Raw genomic sequence first — 17,653 nt, forward strand, 5'->3', positions numbered from 1 at the left:
ATACATGGGGTACCAGGAGACAGGTAAACAGACTCACTTGTGATGCCTGCAGGAAGCTGGAGACTGGGATGGATTTGCTTATTTAATCATTCTTGTTGATTGAGTCATTCAGCTTTCCATTTAGCAAGTATCTCCAAACTTCATCGTGTTCCAGGCACTGAGAGGGCCAGCACAGAGTGGATGTGGTCCATTCTCAGAGGAGATGCAGGTCTGTGCAGGGAAGACATTTTTAACAGATAGATGAAGAGTCATAGAGACTGTAGAAGCTGGTGCACAAATGATGATATCAGCAAGAGGTGGATTAGTGGTTAATAACACTGCAGTTGCTGCTCTTCCAGAGGGCCCAGGTTCACTACCATCTGTACCTCTAGACAGGGCATCCAATGTTCTCTTCTGGCCTCTGTGAGCTCCAGGTATACATGTGGTACACAGACATACATGCAAATAAACATTTATACAAATAAAGACTAAAATAAATTTTAAAAAGAGAGTACTTGCTGCTCTTCTGGGGGACCCAGGCTTGATTCCCAGTACCCACATGGCAGTTCACATCATTGTTAACTCCAATTTTAGGGGATGTGATGTCCTCTTCTGGACTTCATGGGCACTGCACACATATAGTACATACATACACACATGCAGACTCATCACATGAAACAAAAAGAAAATGATATATATTTTTTCAAAACCAGCAACAGAGGCTGGAAAGGGAGTAGGGTTAAGCCTATGCATTGTACATACATTGAGGAGAAGGCCTCATTCCCTGCTCCCCAAACCAGAGGCTGGGTGATAAAAGGATTCTGAACCAGAAAAAGCTTGGAGGATCTGTTTCTCTACTGCTTATGGTTACTTCCATGACCTTAAGAATGGGGCCTTAAGTAAGCACCCATCCTGACTTTGTCCTACCTAAGACATGCCAGGCCTGGGTCCTCCAGCCTCTTTCTTAATGTGTACCATGTAGAATAGATGGTACTGTAGAACAAGATGGCACAGTATCTTTCCTTTCCAAGAGTCACCTGTAACCATACTGACAGGAAGATATTCTGAAGAAACACTTGTGTGCCCTACCCTACCCTACTACAGACAGTCAAACTATGGAAATGGTGGTCCTCAGGGCACTAGAATTTCCTCAGCAATCTCATTCTCAGAGAAGGAAAGAGTTGAAGCTTGTACCAGCCCAAGGGGATCTTGTCTCCTAGGAGGTACATTTCTGACTTGTCAGAACTCTTTGCAGGAGAGACTAGAGCAGAGAGGATGATGGGTTGTTGATGGACACAACCACACCTTGATCAGGACTTCTTTGTCATGTCTACTTCCTACTCTGTACATTAGCCCAAAGTTCATGTCAGTACCCAGAAGATAGAGTACAAGTCACTGGATCCCTTACTGGCTTCCTTTTCTCAGTGTAGCCGTATCAAATGAATGCCAGTTTTCTGCCCTTTCACAACTACTTGTAACTGGCCAGTTGAGGATGGGTGACCAAGTTTAGCTTATTAGGGGGCGCCAGAACCTAGGCTCTGACCCTAACAACTTCAGTACCAAACCCTCTCGTGAAGACCTGAGGTTTAGGGACTAAAGTTGTGAATAAGGGTCTGGCACATAGTGGAAAGTTGGTCAGGTCTTCCTGAGGCCTTTGCCTATCCTTTATTTCTCTGTTCCAACATATGCAACCTTTAATTGGTAAGTCAAGTTGAAATTGCTCCTATCTAGAAATTCTTTGAAGAATTGGTTATTAGACTTATAACAACCAAGAATCTGTGAATAGGATTACAGTTGCAAGAATGGAATGGAGGTCTGGCCTCCAGCTCCGAACGAAAGTATTTCTAGATGTTCAAGTACTATTTAAAATAAGAAACAATTCATTCTGCATAGGATTGAGTAATTGGGTCTGCAAGTGGGTATTACCAGTTGATGTGTGAGCCTGTGTATTAGCTCTTTCTGGATAAAAGTTTTGAGATGACTTTATAAGGGACCAAAGAAACAGCTAAGTGGGTTAAGAATCCTTATTTTATAAGCTTGAATTCCACCATTCATGTACAAGATAGATGGGGTCTAGAATACATCTGTATGGATCCCTGACCCAGTGATGGGTCACTTGATGGATGACACTCTAGCCAAAATAGCATGAGCTCCAGGTCTAGAGAGAGACTGAGAGACACTACATCAAAAGGAATAAGGTAGAGAGTGATAGATGAGGCTACAGTTGCTTTCCCCCAGTCTCTGTGCACACACAGGCACATGCATGCATACACACATGCACACGAAGTTATACTAAAACGATTTTATAAAAGTGACTTCCTCACTTGAATCTTATATCACCATTTAATGAGACCTCTTTTTTTTTCTTTCTTTCTTTTTTTTTTTATTAACTTGAGTATTTCTTATATACATTTCGAGTGTTATTCCCTTTCCCGGTTTCCGGGCAAACATCCCCCTCCCCCCCCTTCCTTATGGGTGTTCCCCTCCTAACCCTCCCCCCATTGTCACCCTCCCCCCATAGACTAGTTCACTGGGGGTTCAGTCTTAGCAGGACCCAGGGCTTCCCCTTCCACTGGTGCTCTTACTAGGATATTCATTGCTACCTATGGGGTCAGAGTCCAGGGTCAGTCCATGTATAGTCTTTAGGTAGTGGCTTAGTCCCTGGAAGCTCTGGTTGCTTGGCATTGTTGTACTTTTGGGGTCTCGAGCCCCTTCAAGCTCTTCCAGTTCTTTCTCTGATTCCTTCAATAGGGGACCTATTCTCAGTTCAGTGGTTTGCTGCTGGCATTCGCCTCTGTATTTGCTGTATTCTGGCTGTGTCTCTCAGGAGAGATCTACATCCGGCTCCTGTCGGTCTGCACTTCTTTGCTTCATCCATCTTGTCTAATTGGGTGGCTGTATATGTATGGGCCACATGTGGGGCAGGCTCTGAATGGGTGTTCCTTCAGTCTCTGTTTTAATCTTTGCCTCTCCCTTCCCTGCCAAGGGTATTCTTTTTCCTCATTTAAAGAAGGAGTGAAGCATTCACATTTTGATCATCCGTCTTGAGTTTCGTTTGTTCTAGGGATCTAGGGTAATTCAAGCATTTGGGCTAATAGCCACTTATCAATGAGTGCATACCATGTATGTCTTTCTGTGATTGGGTTAGCTCACTCAGGATGATATTTTCCAGTTCCAACCATTTGCCTACGAATTTCATAAACTCGTTGTTTTTGATAGCTGAGTAATATTCCATTGTGTAGATGTACCACATTTTCTGTATCCATTCCTCTGTTGAAGGGCATCTGGGTTCTTTCCATTTTCTGGCTATTATAAATCAGGCTGCGATGAACATAGTGGAGCACGTGTCTCTTTTATATGTTGAGGCATCTTTTGGGTATATGCCCAAGAGAGGTATAGCTGGATCCTCAGGCAGTTCAATGTCCAATTTTCTGAGGAACCTCCAGACTGATTTCCAGAATGGTTTTACCAGTCTGCAATCCCACCAACAATGGAGGAGTGTTCCTCTTTCTCCACATCCTCGCCAGCATCTGCTGTCACCTGAGTTTTTGATCTTAGCCATTCTCACTGGTGTGAGGTGAAATCTCAGGGTTGTTTTGATTTGCATTTCCCTTATGACTAAAGATGTTGAACATTTCTTTAGGTGTTTCTCAGCCATTCGGCATTCCTCAGCTGTGAATTCTTTGTTTAGCTCTGAAGCCCATTTTTTAATAGGGTTATTTGTTTCCCTGCGGTCTAACTTCTTGAGTTCTTTGTATATTTTGGATATAAGGCCTCTATCTGTTGTAGGATTGGTAAAGATCTTTTCCCAATCTGTTGGTTGCCGTTTTGTCCTAACCACCGTGTCCTTTGCCTTACAGAAGCTTTGCAGTTTCATGAGATCCCATTTGTCGATTCTTGATCTTAGAGCATAAGCCATTGGTGTTTTGTTCAGGAAATTTTTTCCAGTGCCCATGTGTTCCAGATGCTTCCCTAGTTTTTCTTCTATTAGTTTGAGTGTGTCTGGTTTGATGTGGAGGTCCTTGATCCACTTGGACTTAAGCTTTGTACAGGGTGATAAGGATGGATCGATCTGCATTCTTCTACATGTTGCCCTCCAGTTGAACCAGCACCATTTGCTGAAAATGCTATCTTTTTTCCATTGGATGGTTTTGGCTCCTTTGTCAAAAATCAAGTGACCATAGGTGTGTGGGTTCATTTCTGGGTCTTCAATTTTAATGAGACCTCTTATAGAAGGAACTTCAAAAACAAAACTTTCAGGTGGCAGCCTGGTAGTGTGTAATTATTAAAAACAATCCACGCTATCACCAGCTACCCACTAGCAACGTGGTCTCCACGCCCCCAAGGCTATACCTAAGCGACCGTCCACCCAACTTCATGCAGTTTGCTTGCCACCTAACTGCTTGCATTCCCAGTCATCTGTCCCCTGTGGCTAATCTGTGAAGACTGGCTCTAAACCCCCAGCCACATATAAAGAAAACTCTAGAGACTTGTAATTTATCAGTCAGATTTACAGCAATAAATCCTCAACTCCCAAAATGCCCACACAAAGAACTTAAAACTCAATTGAAATAAACACAAGCTGCACACCTAGATGGGGCACCCTACATTACTCTATTGTCCTTCTATGATATCCAAAACTACCAGTGACTCTTTCAAACTACGTGGATCAGGGTCATCTTCTTCCACCATCTTCTCTCTGTCTCCTCTTCTTCTGTTCCCTTTCTCTCTAAAACTTTCAGCCCTACCTTCTTTTTCCACACAGGCTCTAATCTTATACTTCACCTACCCTCACCTGCATACAGACATCAATCCACACAGCCTTTCTTTGCAGCCTTTCTGTTGTATATGCCTTGCTATATATACTCTCTGTTCTGGTGAGATAGGGTCTCATGAATCTTAGACTGTCCCCAAACTCAGTATGTAGCAGAGGAAGACCTTGAACTTTGCACCCTTCCAGAACATATATTACAAGCATGCATTAACCACACTTCATGCATGGGATGGTGGGGATAGAACCCAGGGCTTGGTGCATGCTAGGCAAGCATTCTACCAACTGAGCTATACCCCCAGTTATCCATTTAATCTTTGAGATTCAACCCTGCTCAAATCCTGCCTGAAGTTTGCTGAAATCTGAAGAGTCAGGGGGTCTGGGACCTGGTGGTAATCAAGTCATTTCGCCTTCCCCAGTTCCCTATCTCCCCCATGAGTGCAGACCCCTTCCAGTGGTCATCTCTATCTTCCAAGGCAGTAGCAAATCCCACTGCTATATCTGTTCTCATTCATTCCACCTAGTCTCACACATTCTATGCTGTTCCTAAAGATACCCACAGGGAACACAAACCTGATACATTCTCCCTGCCAGCATTTTGCTCCTGGGAAAATGATCTTCAAAGAATGCCTTCAGAGAATAGACAAGAAGAAGGCAGGGCCACATTTGCCAGCCGCTGAGGACCTTAGAAATAACTCCTCCAGCTGCTGGTTCTAAAAAGGGAAAGCTGAGACCCAGAAAACTGGAGTACTTTGCCTGAGAGCACACACATTTCGCAAAATTCTCCAACACTTCGGGTACTTCACAATCCATTTCTCTGTGTGCATCTTGTAAAGATGCTTTGAACAGGTGGAAGAATCAGACCTACGACCCCGAGCCAACACAGTGTCCCCTTGGGGAAAGGACTATTTGGGATCAGAGCATTTGGGGAACCTCTGTGGTTCAACTATGTCAAGAGAGCAGAATAGCGATGGAGAACAACACTATTCTGGAAGGAAGGCCAGAGCTAGAGGGGTGGGGGACCAAGACTCAGCAGAGATCCTCGGAGACAGGAGAAGGATGGACTTTTCTCCCTGGTCTAGAAGGTAAACCTCTAGAGCAGTGGTTCTCAATCTGTGTGTCGAGACCCCACCGGGGTTGAGTGACCCTTTCACAGTGCTCATAACATCAGATACACTATAGATCAGATGTTTACATTACAATTCATAACAGAAGCAAAATTACAGCTATGAAGTAGCAATTAAAGAAGTTTAAGGTTGGAGATGACCATCACATGAAGAGCTGTATTATCGGGTCATAGCATTAGGAAGGTTGAGAACCACTGCTCCAGAGTCTAGCAGGTGTGTAGACAGCTAGGAGCAATAGTACTTGTTTGTCTACTTTGGTTTTTTTTGCCTTTTATTGGCAGGAGTCTGACTCCTCTAAGGGGGAAGAGAGAGGTACCTTGATTGACTGAAGAAGTAAATGAGAGAACCTTTCTTTGATAACAGGCCAGGAAGTCTTTTGTCAAAGCCTACAGGTAGACCCACTGGATCCCACTAACCACTGCCTCTTCTCCTCTTAATTCTCAGGGATACAATGGGAGGATTGGTCCAGTCCAGGGATTTTACCCCTTCTCCTCTATAGCATTTAAACCACACTCTTTTGCCTCAGTTTATATGCAGGAACCCAGTATTCACAGCAAAACCCAGCTATCATGCCTGACACTGGAGTCAGGGTCCACACCATTCATTTCCAGTTTTGAGGACAGCTGACCCACATATCCCCAAAGAAGCCCTGGGAATTGCTGAATTCCATATAAGGGAACTCCCTGTTGAGTCTAGATCTCTCTTACAGTATCTGTTGTTTATAGAGTGTAATTTGGCATCTTGGTGATATTGCTTCTCTCTGTAATTGTAACATCAGTCTTATGAAATAGGGGTGCTGGTCCAGGCTCTCTAGTCTAAAAGAGAAATGAATTAGTAGAAGGCCTAAATGCCACAAGATTCATTTGCTATGCAGAAAAGACTTTGATCACTTTTTTCAAGTCTTTTTTTTTTCCTGTTTGTGGAGAAGGTGCACTCTAGCTGGAACACTGGTCTTCATTCCAGGTCTCTTGCCAAGAGTCTCTTTCCTGGAGATAAGAACTTGGACCAGATGTGATAGCAGGTACCGAGCTGGAAAAAAGATTTATATTGTAGTGTTTAATGAGAGAACTTCACCAAGGGACACTTGAGGGAAAAGGGCTTATTTGGCTTGTGCTTCCAAATCATTGTTAATTATTGATGGAAGTCAGGACAGGGGCTCAAACAGAGCAGGAACCTGGAGGTAGAAGCTGATGCAGAAGCCATGGAGGAGAACTTCTTACTGGCTTGCCTAATGTGGTTTGCTCAGCCTGCTTTCTGAGCTCCCAACCACCAGTCCAGGAATGCTACTATCCTCTCCCATCAATCACCAGTTAAGAAAATGGTCTACAGCTGGATCTTGTAGAAACATTTTCTCACTTGAATTTCTCTCCTTTCAGATGACTGAAAGTTGACATAAAACTAGCCAGCACATCCAGTGGCTGTGAAATTGATGTGAGGTTAAGGTTTAAATGGCAGGCAAGAGGTAAATATTAACTAAGAAATCCTAGCCAAGGTAAGAGCAGGCTTTGTCATTGTTTAGGCTCTTAATTTGTTCTTCAAGGTGGTCTGATAAGGCATCACAGGAAGACAAACTTCTCTGGATGACACCAGGCTTTAACCTTTCCCTTTCTGAGTATGAGATGCCCAGGGAAATTTTAATTCTTTGGGGCTCATTTCAATAGCTTGATGACCATGGGACACAATGTCTCTTTAGAACATGGTGTGCCTACCAGGATGATTTTGCTTTAATTTTACCACTAGCACATCTACAGAGAAGGCCATGTCTAATGAAATGGATGAGTGGTTGGTGAGTCTCTTTCTACCTAGTGACAGACCAGGGTGAGAGAACTAGAACGTACTGTCTGCTCAGGACACCATTTCCTTAGCAGCCCCCTTTCACAGGTATAGAGACAGTCACCCTACTATGACATTATCTGTGAGTCACCATTTTACAGACTTCCCCAAGTCTTCACGCACCTGATAATTGAGTTTCCTTTAAAGCCATACATGATGTTCCCTAAGCCCTTCCCAGCCTCCTGTGTGTGAAACAGAGCACCTGACTTCAGGCTATCCTATGAGACTTCCTTCATCCTCAGTAAGTATAAGAACAGTTCTCTACCTCTGCCAGGGGACCTCTGATGCCTCTCTTCAGAGACTCCACCATTCTGTCTCAATCTGGTACGGGGATCTAAACTCTGTTTTGAGTCCTAACCATGCTATTTTCTCTTGGTTTGTTTATCCATGGCATTAATAACTCTTCTCCTTACTCCCCAGTTACCCATCCCTATTTCCTATTGAACCCCTCTTCCCAACTAAAATCAAACAAAGGCCAGATCTCTGAATGTGTCACTTGAAGCATGTATCAAACTACACTCTGGAATACCTTAATGAAACGAATCTTGCCCTTGAGGGTCTATTGATCCAAGTAAGTTGATAGGGATCCCTGGTAAATTCCTGAAAGGGTTCTTACATTCCTCCTCACTAGAACACTGGTAGAATCTAGAACCCAAAATGGCCAGGAAGATTCATTGTTTTGGTGTCTTCTTTGTTCCCTTAACCCTGTCTTTGTGGTCCATGGACCTGGTAGTGGATAGTATTTAAGAGCTGAAACTCTGCAGTACACGCGGGATCTTCCATTTGCTGTTGCTCGATGCTGCTGACTTCATAAGCTGTGCTCACGGGACTTGAGCACATCCACATTGCTTTCATCACGTCTGTCCTCATTTGCCACCAAGCTAGTATGGAAAAATGCGACTGGAGTCAGTTGAAGGAACCAATCCTCTCTTTGTGTCTGCTGGTAACGTTGGTCTGAGGAAGAACCCAGTGAAATAAAATAGTACACAAAGCATTAAGACTGAGCCAGGGCTGTAGGAGATACTACAGTTAGAAACATGCGTGTTTCTTATTGAGAGTCACCTGAAATAAGCACCATTCAGTTTTTAGGTGTATTTGTTATTTTATGCATATGAGTACTCTCATGTATGTCTGTTAACCGTGTGTGTGCCTAGCACCTTCAGAAGTCAGAAGAAGGCATCAGATCCTTTTGGAGTTATGGATGATTGTAAGGTGCCAGTGGGTGCTGGGACATGAATCCTGGTCCTCTGCCTAAACAACAAGGGCTCTTAACCGTGAGCCATCTTTCCAACACAAAAGCTGCATTACTGACAGTCATTGGCTCTCATTCTCAAGTGGCTCCTTAACTATAGCAACTAGGACTTGGGCCACCTAGTCACCGAGACTATGGGCTCCCTTGCCTAGCATTTTTGTGCCAACCTGGATTGCTGGACTTCAGTCATCACCCAACTGACCCTTAAATGGAACTATCCATAGAAGCAGGGAAATGTGTTTTCCCTATTAAATTTAGCCATATAGAAAGCTATACATAAGCAGTCCTGGTCAAGGTGTGGTCCCTCACATTACCGCTTCAGTTCTAGACTGTCCTGTCCTTTAAGGCAGCTTGCTAGAGAAGATGTCATTCATTCATTCTATAAATGTTCTAAGTGTTTGCTTTGAGCTGGAGCTCTACTCAAAAGATGGAGCTACAAAGGCAAGTAAACCATGGTCCTTGTGGTCCCTACACTTCAGAAACAACTTTGGAAGCAAAGTTGTAGTGGTTTGAATGCAAATGTCTTCTAAGGCTCATAGTGAGTGGCACTAGTAGGAGGCATGACCTTGTTGAAAGAATTGTGTCACTGGGGGTGGGCTTAGGGGAGATTTGAAGTTTCAGAAGTTCAAACCAGGATCAACAGCCCACTCTTTCTCTTCCTGCTATTGCTATTCTAGATGTAGAACTCTCAACTCCTCTCCAGAGACTACCTGCATGCCTCCATGCTTCCTACCATGACAATAACAGACCAATCCGCAGAACTTGTAAGCCAACCTCAATTAAATGTTTTCCTTTATAAGAGCTGCATGGTCATGGTGTCTCTTCACAGCAACAGAACCCTTAGCTAAGACAAATGTGGCACATATTAACTACATCCAGTAATAAATACTGTGTTCCCTTTCACATGGCAAGAACTGGATAAGCCAGCTGAAATGAACCTTCCCTAGGGCTAGAGAGGTTACTCAAAGGTCATCATCATTTGCAACAATTGCAAAACACATGCGTTTAATTGTGCCCCCTAAGCCCCTTCATCCAAATCCATCTGAGTTCCTGTCTCTTAGGGTAGCCTTTGGCTGTTTAGGGGACCTGTTATCTACTAGATGAGGCAAATTCTTCTATCTCCATGAGTATAAGGGAAAGGACAAGAGAATGTCAATTGAACAATCTCTCTACAAGCAGTGGTATGCAGACAAGTGGCCTGTTCTTCAGTAGACAGGAAAAAAAATCCTGATTGCCCCACAGCTGTGCTGGGGCTGCGCCCACCTGCAGGCCTGGCTCTGCCCCAGCTCTGGAGCAAGGCAGGAAGTCTTTAAGCACCTACGGAACCTGATCCAATGAGGCTTACTGCCATTTGTCTTGCTTGCCTGCCTCATGAGTGAGTCATTTCCCCAGTACTGAGTTCAGGATCCCACAGCTTTCCCAACTCACCTCTCACTGTAGCCCTGGAAGTTGGTTTGTATTTTCCATCTGGCTTCTGAGGCTTCTGTCATGTATCCCCACCACTACCTCTGCCTCCTGTCACCTCCAGCTCATGTTTGGAGCTGGGCCTTCCTGTAAAGTGTTTCACAGTCCAAGATTAGACTGTTTAATCCCAATCTCTGGTGGCTTCTCTTAAAGTGGCTCGTGGATAGGCACCATATTTTTTGCCAGTCCCATCTCCCTGTGCGGAGTTCTGCCCTCAGCTGATCTCTGACTAGAAAATTGAGGGCATAGATGCCATTCATGAAGGTTAAGACTACATTCCACAAGGTGGAGAGGGCCTATCATGTATATCACTGAAAGAATACTAAATGAATAGAATGGACAGATCTGTGATCAGCCTCATGGCTCGCCTTCTCTAGAATGAAGTGACAGAGTGTCCTGGCCTTAGACTGTTCATCCTTGAAGCTCACATTCTTCTGTTTGATTCTTCACTCTCTGATAGCAACTTCCCCAGCAGAGCCTAGAAAGCCACATCTCAGTCCAAGTCCTCCTTAGAGCATCTTCGGTTGCCTTCAAGTCTCAATCTCTCACTATCTTCCCATCATCCCTTTCTTTGGGCTTCTCCCATGCTCTGTGGGTAGATTTGTCCTCATAGAGAGGCATGTCTGTGATACCTGGTTTTTGTTAACTTGACAACAAAGTAGTCATCTGAGAAGAGAGAACCTTAACTGATAAATGGCCTCCATCCTATTGGTCTGTGATCTTGCCTATGAGTCATTCCCTTGATTTGAGGACGGGTGCTACTCTAGGCAAGTGATCTTGGGTTGTCTATGAAAGTAAACTGAACAAGTCACAAGGAACAAGCCCATATTCAACTTTCCTCCATGGTTCCTGCCTCTATTCTTGATTGAGGTTCTGTCCTGACTTTCCCTAATGATGTACTGTTACCTGGAAATGAATATGAAATGAATCCTTTTTCCTCTAAGTTGCTTTTGGTCATGCTATTTATCACAGCAATAGAAAGCAAACTAGGTGGATGTCCTACCTTATAAATTCTAGAGTCAAATCCTCAAGCCGCCCACTCATCAGAGCCTCTGGATATGTACTTGAACCATTTATACGTGTACTCCCTCGAAGACCAACCTTGAGCCTCAGCTGTCTAGGGTGAGAGAAAGTCCTTCATAAACAGCCCCTTTACCTAATTCCACAGGAGAATCCCTGTAGGCAGTCCCTCCCTCTAAGCCAGCCCCCTCAAACATGTACCTTGTTGGGGTGCTGTGAGGTAGGGACCCAAAACCACTTTGATGGAATTTAATACTTCCCCTGGCCCTCTAATGCTATACTAAACAGCCCCACATCATGGCTAAATTCTAAGAGACAGGAAAAGTAAGAAGGCCCTCAAGCCCTCAACTCTCTCAGCTGACTGGTCTTTGTTCTCACAGAGCAAGCTACTGCCCCTCCCCCTCAAGAAATAGCTCTGGGGGCTAAAGAAATGCTTAGTTGCTTAAGTGGGTTAAAAAAAACATAAACAAAGCCTGGCATGGTGCTATTTGCTTGTAATATTAGTGCAAGGAAGGTGGAGACAGAAGGATAGCCACCATACAGATTTCTCTCTCTGTTTCTCTCTCTCTCTCTCTCTGTCTCTCTCTCTCCCTCTCTCTCTCTCTCTCTCTCTCTCTCACACACACACACACACACACACACACACACACACACACACACACACAAAGCAGATACACACTCCAATATAGCTAACCCTTCACATCCCTCTGGTAGACTCACCCTATTACAGACCATCTCAGGTACTAGAGACCTTGCAATCCCAAACACAATGCTTTCATGTACGACACTCTTCATGAGTTGAGCCAAAGACTTTCTGTGTCAGAAATGTGTTAATAGTCTCTTTGCTCTTCCTTCTGAACTTCCATGATACCACCACAAGCTTGGGAGAGTACAAAGCACCCCCAGGGAATCTAATCATCCCCCAGTTTTATAACCCTTTTCTGAAGCAGCCCAAATCCCATTTCTCTTTAAATGTCCCCATGGGGCTAAGAAGGGTGTCTGATAAGAAGATAGAGTTGTGAGTTCAGAAGCCCATTTTAGGTTATTAAAGCACACCAATGTCTTCAAGACATATATTTATGCTCCATCCTGGAGAAAAACATCTCCCAGCTTCGCTTTACCAGTTCCCTCCAGCTTTGAGCCAGTGCAGGACCCTTGACAGCTGAGGGCAGCCTCCACCCTCTGAACTCCCTCCCAAACTCCACACCCGCACACACTTCTCATCTCTAACACCCTTTGCCATGGGGGCTGGCTTTTTTACATGCAAATTTCACATAAAATCTTTCAAATGAAAACAGGTACTTTTCATTTGGCTCCCATAAACAGACACTTTCTAAATATTTAGACATCTGTATATAATGCCCTTAAACTGTTTGTTCTGAAGCATAAATAGGTATCTACATGTTTGAGTTACTGTCTGATGTGTTTCTCATTTAAGGAGAAAACATAAAAAATAATTGGAATAGCCGCAGCCAGGAACAATGCTTACCCAGCATGTCAGTGTCTTTTATTATGTCTTAAAGTAAAAGCTTCAATTGTGTCTTTCCTTCTGCAGGAAGATAACCACAGCATGTGCTGATTAACCCTTTCTAGTTTTCAACTAGCTTTGGGCAAGGGCTACATGCTCCAGTTCAAAATCTGATATTCGTGGAACAATGGGATGGTTATCTGGTCCTTAGCTTATGTTGTCTTTGAAGGAGATGGGTTCTTCTTTTATTTCCAATGTGAGAAAGCTACAGCCCTCTCTTCAGTCCACGGTTTTTTTTTTTTACCTCCCAAAGTATGGAGTTGTTGAGGAATAAGGATACAAGCTCTGTTGACTCGCCTCTCTGACTTTCAATTCTTACAGTCTCCATTAGGCAGGTCTGGGTCTTCCTACCCATTTTAAGTGGGTCAAGAAGTCTACTTCATGAGAAAAGAAATAGTCAAAACCCAGAATAGAGAGCTCCATGCCATTTTCTCTACAATTGGCTTTATAGATTTCTCTTTTCCATCGCCATAACTCTAGTGGGGTTTTGTTTGTTTGATTGTTTTAATGCACATATCTGTGCATTTCCCTTTGTCTCCCTGCCCCCTTCTCTCCCTGTGTGAGTACTTTATGGCTATAGAGATCTCTCATTGCACCAAGAGCTCATCAATCTGGCTAGAATGGTTACAGAGATCCACTTGTTTCTTTCTCCTTCCGGTCCAGTCATGCAAGGCATATACTGCAGCTCCAGGCTTTTATTCAGGCCCGGGGATCACCTTTTTAATAGCCCCTTTTTAGTTTTCTTAAGTGGCTGGATTTTATTATGAGTCAGTGGGATAAGTTTTACATCTAAACCTTCACTATCAAAAAGCATACACCTGACTTCTGATGCTCCTCGCAGTGAGCAGGTGAAGTGTTAACTTTTACTCCATCCTTAAGAGGGCACGTATACAGATTATTCTTTATGACTTGCTTCTGGGAGATCTAATTCATCTCTCCCTGTAGTCTTTCAACAGAAAGAGCTATCCATCCTCCACCTAGACCTCACAACTATGAGGTAGGGATCAGTCTCTTTCACTCTTGAGCTCTGGCTAGTAAAAATACTTTGTTGTTGTGATTGTTGTTTTGTTTTTTGTTTTTGCTTAAACAGGGGCTCACGTATCCAAGCTCGGGCTCACTGGCTGAGGATGCTATGAGCTCCTGATACTTCTGCCTTCACCCCAAGTGCTGGAATTACAGATGTGCACCACCAAACCTGGTTCATACAGTGCTAGGAAACAAATACAGGGATTCATGCATGCTTGACAAGCATGCTAGTCATTGAGCTGTAGCCCGGTAACAGTACTATTATATGTGATAGGGTACAATTCTATGCAACATCTACCTATTGTCCTCACTCTCTCTCTCTCTCTCTCTCTCTCTCTCTCTCTCTCTCTCTCTCTCTCTCTCCTCTCTCTCTCTCTCTCTCTCTCTCTCTCTCCCCTCTCTCTCTCTCTCTCTCTCTCTCTCTCCTTGTGAAGCAGATAATGAAACACTGGTTTTATAAGGTACTCCACTGGCTATATAAAATGAAAACAAGAGTAAGGAAGCTTCCATTTCTGCAGTCAGTGAGAAATATAAGACACAAAAGCCAATAATTTTGGCCTCACCTGATGGCCACTGAAACAAAGATAGGAAGGACCCAGGACAGAGCCATTTTCATAGGAGGGGAAGCCAGCACCCAAGACCCCGAAGAACAGGAATAGCATGAAATCTTGCTTTCTTAGGGTAGTCTTGGATCACTTTTGGAAATGGGTAGTAGCAGAAGTCATAGAGTATGTTCAGGACCTCCAGTCTAAGGAGACTCTAGGATTCATGAACACTCACACATTCAGAGTAAAGGAGTGATTTCCCTATTCCAGACTGAACTGCTCCAGAGTGCGTAGGGATGGACAGACTCACACACTCTTCCTCTTCTTTTTCCTTCTCTTCCTTTTCTGATTGTCTCAATGAGACAGCCAAAGGGACCCTTCTCAGGTGTTAGGTGACACTTCTGCTCATTCTAATACCCCCTGGAAAGTGAAGAGAAACCAGAAAGTTAAACTACTCCGAGGCCAGGAAAACCTGAATCATCTTGCCTTTGTGACATGTCCTTATGTCTTCTTTTGCTATTATAATAACATCATACTGAAATAGCAAGTTATAAAGAAAAAGGTTTGCTTTGGTTTGTGAATCTGGAGGTCCAAATTTGATAGAATTTTGGCAGAGTTCCAAGGTGTCACAGTATATCACATGGCAAAAACTAGTGAATACATATGCATTTATCCATACTCTCTGAATTCCCTTCCCCCTCCCATGTGTGTGTGTGTGTGTGTCTGTCTGTCTGTCTGTCTGAATAGCTGAATAGCTGACTTTCTGTCTGTCAGTCTCTTTAGTGTTCAATCTCCTTAACTTTAAAATCTGAGAACTAATTCTAACTGAAAACAGAAACAAGCAAATAAAACATTATATAAGCCAACAAGCAGTATGCTTAGCCCAGTTATTTCCATGGGCTACCACTGAAGTCTTTGGATGGTCATTACCAGGACATATGATGCCTCTGTTAAAAAAAAAAATCTTACTTCTAAGCAAATGTACTCTCTATGGTTTAAAGATCAGGTAATTCAGGTTTCAATGCCCCCATTTCCTGTTTACTGAAACTTTGTACAATATCCAAACTACTCAACCAATTTACTCCATGCCTCTCTGCGTCATGTTGACACCAACTACCACCAATCCCTATCACTGGTCCTAGTTCACACAGGGCCCTGGACTCTCTGCTTTTTTTTTTTTTTTGCAATCATAGAATTACTTACCCACTGGCTGTCTTTCCAACTGGGTTATATGTTAGAGAAGGGTGTCATCTGTCCTGGCTGAGAAGCAGAGTCAGGCACACAGAAGGAATCTGACAAATACTGATGCTATAACCAGTACCACTATGAGCTGGCTCCTTCTAGACTTGAGATCATCCCAAACCTGAAGTCGTTTTAGTCCATTGTCTGGGCTTTCTGATCATCTTGACACTAACATGTTCCCTTCTCCAGACTGTTTCACCCAGGCCCTGGGCTCCTTGCCATCCTAGTTAGCACCTTTGGGACTCAGTTTAGCTCATCAGTGGTGTTTGCAAATGCTTTGACTCTTCAATGTGCAACACCAGCTGGCAGAGGAATAGAAGAAGTTCAGGCTTGTGTTCTCAGGTATGTGGCATGTGGTACTTTCCCCAAGGCAGAAACAGCCATCAGATTAACATTTGCACCAATTCACTGGAAGAAGAAATGAGGACTCTTGGAGATGAAATCAGGTATCTAACCAAAGCCCAATTGCATACTCTAAGGGACTGGGACTCCAACTTCGATTGTTCTGCCTCCCTGAAGCCACGATCTTTCCACTGTGGCAGGTCTCTGTGTTCCATCAAATTAGACTACATGCCAAGTCAAGGACCATCCGGGGTACAGATATCTCAAGCATGAGTGAGCTGGGAGTTTGGAGGCAGGAGAGGTCAGAGGCAGGAGTTAGATCCGCTGAGAACCCAGCACCAGGCACTTGGCTGAAAACCAAGCATCAGCGTAGCAAAGGAGAAAATGGCTTAGCTGGGGACAGCTGAAAGGATGTTTACCAGGACAACCCAGAGGAGATTAAATTAAACCCTGTTCACTCGCTGGGCCCCTGAGCCTGCACTGCTGTTTACTGCTGGAGCAGTGAAAAGCCAAATAGAAACTTGTTTTTCCTCTTTTCCTGGTAATAGCTTTTGGCATTCATCTCAGGACAAAGAGAAAAGGTTACTGACCTGGGCCAACTGCTATCTCACTCCATCTTCTAAATAAAAGACACAACCCCCAAATGAGGGCAGCGGAAGACAGAACTTCTTAACTTTTAAATCTCAGAGACTTTGGTGGGGTCACTGATAACCAGATGGATTATTCATTCGAGTTTGGTGTGATCTTCAGAATTCTGTCTTGTTATGAAGGACACGTCAAAGTAGCTGGAAAAGATGAACAAGGCCAGTTGTCCATTAACAAAATCGTCAAGCCTCAGCTGGAAAAAAAAATAATCGAGCTAATGTTTGCAGAGCCCAAGAACATATTATCTGATGATTCTAGTCTTATTTTAATCTTTGAAATTTACAATTAAGACAGGCACTTTAAAAAGAATTAAAGAAAATACTATAAAAGCAGAATTTTAAAGTCACAGAGACAGTTTCCCTCTGGTTGTCTTGTGCAAATGTTCTGTGTTTGTTTGCATTTCTGTCTCATCTTTTCAAGCTTCTGGGTATAACCAGGTCAGAGTGACCCTAATGATTATCTGACTCTGAGTACTTCTGATGATATTATGTCAGGAACTTTGAAACTATGATCTCGGGTTGGAGAGGGAGTTCAGTGATTTAGAGCACTTTTGCTCTTACAGAGGATCTGGGTTCAATTCCAGGCACTCGTGGTGGCTCACAGCCATCTATAACTACAGTTGCCAGCATTTTGATGCCTTCTTCTGGCTTCTCGGGGCAGTAGCAATGCACTTGGTACACCTATATATATATGCAGACAAATTGTTCACACATATAAAATAAAATAAATATAAACAAACAAGAAAAAAAAACAATATAGCAGCTAGCACCATAGGAAACTAATGCAGTTCAATTGTTCATTGACTGGGACATTCAAGTTGATTTTTGTTAAGGAGTTCGGTAGCTATTATTAATGTATTGCTAGTAAATTAATTACTGT

General features: G+C 43.5%; 1 long non-coding RNA gene across 1 annotated transcript; it reads right to left on the reverse strand.

Moving 5' to 3' along the window:
• Positions 1-2,367: 2,367 nt before the first annotated feature.
• Positions 2,368-16,606, reverse strand: LOC148007799 (uncharacterized). Its single transcript, XR_015647456.1, has 5 exons — positions 15,749-16,606; positions 14,781-14,965; positions 10,391-10,513; positions 8,240-8,664; positions 2,368-6,906 (listed from the first exon to the last, which is right to left on the reverse strand). It is a non-coding gene; the product is annotated as an uncharacterized LOC148007799 (long non-coding RNA).
• Between the last annotated feature and the right edge of the window lie 1,047 nt (positions 16,607-17,653).

Source organism: Rattus norvegicus, chromosome 1 (assembly GCF_021556685.1).
Source record: "Rattus norvegicus strain SHRSP/BbbUtx chromosome 1, alternate assembly SHRSP_T2T, whole genome shotgun sequence".
NCBI lineage: Eukaryota > Metazoa > Chordata > Mammalia > Rodentia > Muridae > Rattus > Rattus norvegicus.